The sequence below is a fragment of the Onychostoma macrolepis genome, chromosome 15, assembly GCF_012432095.1.
Source record: "Onychostoma macrolepis isolate SWU-2019 chromosome 15, ASM1243209v1, whole genome shotgun sequence".
Lineage (NCBI taxonomy): Eukaryota > Metazoa > Chordata > Actinopteri > Cypriniformes > Cyprinidae > Onychostoma > Onychostoma macrolepis.
The window spans coordinates 14551068-14557972 of record NC_081169.1 but is presented as its reverse complement, the minus strand read 5'-3'; the positions used below and the strand labels follow the sequence as shown (position 1 = coordinate 14557972).

General features: G+C 40.9%; 1 long non-coding RNA gene across 1 annotated transcript; it reads right to left on the bottom strand.

Moving 5' to 3' along the window:
• Positions 1-5739: 5739 nt before the first annotated feature.
• On the bottom strand, positions 5740-6905 carry LOC131554068 (uncharacterized). Its single transcript, XR_009274320.1, has 3 exons — positions 6263-6905; positions 5933-6037; positions 5740-5801 (listed from the first exon to the last, which is right to left on the bottom strand). It is a non-coding gene; the product is annotated as an uncharacterized LOC131554068 (long non-coding RNA).

Below are 6905 nucleotides of genomic sequence, written 5' to 3'. Positions count from 1 at the left end.
CCATTATTACAGTTTTTTTGGATTGCTTACACACTAAAATTAAAAGTAGTACACTATTAGCAAAACCTTACACTCAAGAAGCAAAACATCAGCCCATATTTGCACAACTATAAGCACATTGTCAACCTCACACTTGTTGCAAAACTCTACACACAGTGATTTGCAAAACACTAAACAAACTTAACATACATTACACACAAAAATCTATCATGAAGTCACTTCCTTGCAATACCAAAGCACTGACTGTCAAATTACCGCACCGTCCAACCAATTGGTTCAACACAGTCATCAGGTGTGCAAACATTTGTTTGCTTAATTGTAGACACACCAATCAGGTGTATAAGCACTATAAAAAGCAGCAGGTGAGTTCATCGGTCTTCAAGCACAATGGAAAGAGTCAGAGAAAGAGTAAGACGAGGAGGACGAGGAGGAGGAGGAGGAGGAGGAGGAGGAGGAGGAGGAGGAGGAGGAGGAGGAGGAGGAGGAGGAGGAGGAGATGGAGATGCTGGAGGTAGAGGAAGAGGAAGAGGAAGAGGAAGACAAGAAGGTGCTCAAAGAGGACCGAATCTGACAAATAAGATCTGCGCAAAGAACATTTCGACTGGAAAATAGGTATTGTAAAAATATCATCATATCAAAAACATCTGCACGGTTTCAGTAACTGCTTATAGTACTGTATTCTATGCACTATCAGCACTTCTGTTACCTTTTCCTGTGAAATTACTGTACTATTGTATACTGTTTTTTTTTTTTTCTACATAGGATTGAGGGTCAGGAACGACAAGGGGGAAGGCCTCCTATGTTCACAGAACAGCAAGAGAGGGAGATAGTAAACATGGTTTTGGCCAACAATGCTATAACACTCAATCAGCTCCAAGCTAACATTGTCAATAACCATGCCAGTTTCAACGATATCCATCAGGTCTCAACATCAACACTGGCACGCATCCTAAAAAAAACCCATATTCAAATGAAGCAAATTTATCGAGTGCCTTCGAGCGCAATTCGAAAGGGTGAAACGATCATGCATGATTATGCAGAGGTATGTATTCACTTTAGCAGTGTGATCTTGCATACTGTCTCATAATCTTTTACTGTACTGTAATATGTACACTAGATCTATACTGAACTACACAATTTTGCCTGACATTGTTCTTCAGGGAGTTTTACGAATAGATGGAGAGGAGATCCAGCATAAGTTAATTTACGTAGATGAGGCTGGGTTCAACCTGACGAGAACACGAAGGAGGGGAAGAAACATCATTGGCCACAGGGCTATAGTCAATGTCCCAGGGCAACGTGGGAGTAATATAACACTCTGTGCAGCCATTACACAGAATGGGGTCCTCCACCGCCATGCCCATATGGGCCCTTACAACACAGCACTCATACTTACATTCTTGGACCAATTGCACAACATAATAGCAGCAAATCAAATCGATCATATGCAATACATTGTTGTCTGGGACAATGTGTCTTTCCACCGCTCTGCTCTGGTTCAGAACTGGTTTCAGCATCATCCACATTTCACCGTCCTATATCTTCCACCATACTCTCCATTCCTCAACCCTATAGAAGAGTTTTTCTCGGCATGGCGGTGGAAGGTATATGATCTCCATCTGCAGGCTGAGGTACCCCTCATCCAAGCCATGGAGGAGGCCTGTGACCAGATGGAGGTAGCAGCAATGCAAGGATGGATTCGTCATTCAAGACGAATCCAAGGTGTCTTGCTAATGACAACATTGCCTGCGATGTTGATGAAATTCTCTGGCCAGATCCAGCTAAGCAAAGAGACAATGTCTAGTGTTTTTTTTTTTTAACAGTAAACTTACAGTACAATACGTAAAGTGACATTTTGTTACAGTATTATGAATCTCCATGTCAACATTTTGGGCGTGTTGACAAATGAGTTTTTAAACAGAAGTGTATAGTTTTTACAAGAGTGTTTAATTATGCAAAGGATCTGTAGTGTTTTGCTAATTGGGTGTGTGGTTGTGCTAATTGTGTGTAGTGTTTTGAAAACACTGGCCCTGTTTTGAAAATCGTGCTTAAGCAATCCAAAAAAAACCTGTAAAGGTTCAGTTTTCATTTGTGAAGACGACGTGAAGAAATATGCTAAAAACGTGTCTCAGCGAAAAATAGACTTTTTAAGATGAAAATGAAACTACCGTTATAACCAAGAGATGGCAGTATAGGATCACTCATTGGCTGCAGCTGAATCACTTAATGCACAGTTTTATTTTGACATCGGCTCGTCAGGTGATTCATTCCGTTGCCGCTGTCAATCATAGCAATGACTCGTGGCATGATTTAACGGATTCCCTCACGTTTAACATTCGCATTTTGTCATTCCTGAAACGGAATACGTGGACATTTGGTCATGTGTTAATGTGAATGGATTATGTAGATAAATGGAGTAAAGGACGCTCCTCTTATGGCACAGTACACTTGACCGGAAATGACTGAGCTGGCTTATCTACAACCAGGAAGTAACCATGCTTAAGGTCAATTGACGCCAAATTGCCCTAATTCGAATGCGCACATGCATTTAAAGTGAATAAAAGTGAGGAAAATAGGGAAATCTCTTAACGAACTTTTGGGGATGGGAGGACCAGACATCACGTTGCCTGTTACATCGCTTGGGCTGCCTAGCTGAGAACTTTAAATTGTCAGATAATAAATTGTTTTTGAGGCGGCCAAGAAAGGTATTTTGACATACTTTTGTATTCCACGCTGTCGGGAGTCACTTCAAAGATTTTACATATCAGTAGCTCTTTGGTCACTGGCTGAACATGACAGAAAGTTGCAGATGGGAGTCAGGGAGAGGCAGTGGTGTTGTTTTACGGTGTATTACAGTGACAGCTCTGCAAGCTAAACATAAGGGGTCGTACTGTAAATATTTAAAAACTTTGCTCTCTTTCTCCTCATCTTCGTCCTCCTTATAGCCTGCTTGCGAATTTGCTGGCTTTCGTGGCACATCAGCTTATAAATGAAAGTGTAAACGCGTAAAATTAGGGTAAACTATTAAAATGCAGTGGCCTCCATGTTTACTTCCGTATGACAGCACGCTTCATGCCGTCTTGTTCTTTTGCGCATGCGGGTCAGTTGAAGAATGTCACTCATTCACAATGAAATTTGGTCACATATAATAAAAAAAATATTATGAACAGCCATTCAAAAAAAAAAAAAAAAAAAAAAAGGCAAATTGGCAAGGTGTATCTATCCTTTAAAGTGCTATGATAAAGTCATCAAGCGCTCAAATAAAAAAAATAACTAAAGTCGTAATTTGGGGCCCCCTAGCGGTCTGGGCCCATATGCCTGGCATACTCTGCATCCCCTCTAATGGCGCCCCTGCTTAGGGAGTTTTGCTCCAGGCAGCAAGTCAATGGCACGGTTCCATGGCCGGTGAGGTGGTAAATGAGTGGCCGCTTTCTTACTGAAGACATCCTGGAACGCCGCATTATCAGGTGGGATCGAGGGTGTCTCCAGAAGTTCCGGACTGTCAATGCTGGTGGAGGCGATCTGGGCGGTGAAGGACCGACAGAGCGGTTGGGGTAGAAGCGACAGGCAGTGATGGTGGCAGAACTCGCTCCAGTGAGTAACCTCACATGAGTCCCACCTGATTTCTGGAGAGTGGAGAACGAGCCAGGGGCGACCCAGGATGACATCCACCGTGGGTCCCTCCAGTACCAGAAAGGTGATCTCTTCCTCATGCAATGTGCCGATCTTGAGTTTTAAGGGAGGTGCTCAAAATCTCACCTGCCCACACCCAAGCGGTTTCCCTTGGATGGTTTCGACCCAGAGCTCCTGGGCTTGATGGGCACGAGGCAGATGAAGGCGGTTTAGAAGGTCTTGGGAGATGAAGTTCCCCGAGGAGCCCGAGTCGACAAGGGCTGGGACTGTAACAGCATTCTGGAGTGAATAGTTGCACTCTTAACCTGAATTAATTGACTTTACTAGAAATTTGCGAGGAAACCCGTTGCACTAAACAATTTTAGTTTTTACACAGTGAAACTAAACTGGTTCAGTTGTATTAACATAGAACCTTAAGTTCATGCAGTAGACAAATCATGTTTACATTAGTAGTCTTTACTCAAAATCGTTAGTTCACATCAATTATTATTATTTGGAGTATAGGTTGTATAAAATAGCTATTTCAAGTTACAACTACAAAAACATATTAGCAAATAACATTAACAAATATTTTTAAGTAATGACACATTTATGTAATGTCATGCAATTAGACATAGATTTATTGTATTAAACATTTAGTTTCAAATAAATTGGAAAAAAGAAAAACAGATGTCAATGCACCGATGTTTTATTAATTTTTTTTTTTTGTTCACCAAAGAAATGGTAGCACGACAATACAAAACTTGTCAGCCACAAGACAAGTAAAAATAAGGTTTGGAACAGCTTGTTAACAATTATAACTATTTTGTAGAAGAAACATGAACACATGAACGTGAATGCCTGGATGTGCATTAACAACTGGGCTTAAATTAAAACAGAGGCAAGTATCTGTAACTTTAAACTTGGCTGAAGAATTGTGTGAACACAAATTAACTGAGCACTAACAGCACTAATATGCAGAAACAGAATACACTTTAATGTCTTGTACGGCAGAACACAAGTGACTCCTCATGGAAGCTTCTCGCATTTCCTAACATTGAAGGACAATTTTTCAGAGTTTGCAACCTGGGTTTTAGTTCACTGTGGCCCAACATGAGAAGTACCTGTTGGATGATCTGGAATGTGTTCTTCACAGATTTAGGGTAGTTGAGATGCAGTGCGTAAGTCCATACAGAATGTACATAGCTTTTGACAAGTCTTCAATACTGTCCATCACAAAATCTCCTTCAATGATGATCTTCAATGAGGCTGGATTGAGACGGAGAGAGGATGAGAGCACGTCACCTTCATGCTCAATGAGGATGATTCCAATGTCCAGGTGGTGGAATGAGTAATCGTCATAAGAGTCCTAACAACGAAAGAGTACAATCATGAAATTTCTCATTATATAACCATAAATAATGTTAAGCAATTTGTTACAACTGCTGGAGTTAATTAAATGAATAGTCCACCAAAAAATTAAATTATTGATTATTTAAAATTTGGTAACATAGACGTTTAATGGAGGGACAGAAACCCATGATGTTCCATTAAAAAAACAAGGTTCACGCAAAAGTTAAAATCTGTTGTTAATTTACACACCCTCAGGACATCCAAGTTGTGGCTGAGTTTTTCTGTAGAACAAAGCTTTTTAGCTGTAACTCTGATTCTTGGTAATTCATTTAATGCAAGTCAATGGCTACCATCACTTGGAGTAAAAAAAAATTAAAAAAAGACTTGATTTCCATTGATTGCTTTATATCAGTTACCAAAGACCACAGTTTCAGCTAAAAAATATTGTTTAACATTTAACTATTACTTTAAAAATTTTATTTTGGGTGAACTATCCTTAAAATTGGCATTTCAAAAATTAATTCTAAAGGGTTTGTAACAACATGAGGTTGAGCAAATATTGGATGAACTAACCCTTTAAACAAACGGATCACTCAAAGAGGTTAAGAGAGCTATTGTATTAAGTTAATGGTTTATGTTTTATTCTCAGAGGTTTTATAAAACACAGGAACTATCAATTAATGGTGAAATGATTATGTTTTCTGTCCTGTTAGATATTCTGAGAGAAAACAGTGGTTACTTACAAAGCATACTTTGTAGAAATCTGTACGGTTGTCGCAAAGGGCAAGAGGGATCCCTCTGAACACCAGAAACCTAGTATCAGTTGGCTCTTTAGTCTGTTGGGGAGTAAAATGAATAGATTAATAAAATGAAAGAAATCATCACAAGAAAGCAGAACCAGTCAGGCACAAGTCTTTTCGATAATCAATTTTCCCAGAAAGATAAAGAAGCTAATTTACACACTCACCGTTTCATGAGGTTTTCCAAATCCATCGCATGCATCATCAACCGGTCTCAGGTCTCTTCAAAAATCGCGCGCTCACGCAGACGTGTTCGAATGGGGCTCCTCCCCCTTAGAGAAACTTAACACATTAAGCTATCTCTACTTAACATGATCATTGCATTCATTATTTCGTCTGATTACTTCAAATAACTAATTATATTTAGTAATGGTGACGTGTTTTACAAAAACAAGAAAGAATAAAGACAGCTAAAAACGTTTATTTAAAACAAAATCCGGGTTTAGAGTGAACAAGGAAAGGGAAGAAATGGCTGGTTCTAATTTTAAAGTACTCACCGCTGGGCGTGGGGGGTCTGACGCAAGGCGGCGAGCACATTCAGTATGGGAGAGTCTAGTGGAGTCCAGTTGCATGGGCTCTGGTACTGGAGGACTGGTGGCGGGTGCGCCAGACTGGTGAGCAGCTTCCACTATATGGCAGGCTGACAGGCATTGGGCAATGCGATTGGGCTTCTGCATAAAGCTCTTTAGACCAATTAAATCATGACAGATCACCATCTGAGTACGAATGCGGGGATCTAAGCCTTGCCGGTAGATGCTGAGGAGCGCTGCCTCATTCCACCTGCTGGTCGCCGCCAGCGTCCGAAACTGCACGGTATATTTGTTGGTGGACATGGTGCCCTGGCGCAATCGGAGCAGCTGGTCAGACACCGAGAGGGTTCCTGTAGTGGAGCCAAAGATCCATGGAGGTGAATGTTTCAGGTCCGGTCTTCTGTCACAAACGGGGCCAGAAACATCAGGTAAGTGAACAACAGGCAGGTTTATTGAAAAGCAGGAGATGGGAGATCATGGAGAGCAATGGCAGTTGAGTGTGAATACCGAAACCAGTCCTTTGAAAGCTTTGCTGAATAATGACAGTCTGTGTCTTTGGAGATTTTCTGAAGCTGAGGAGTCCTGGAACGAGAGGGATCAACGTGGGAGA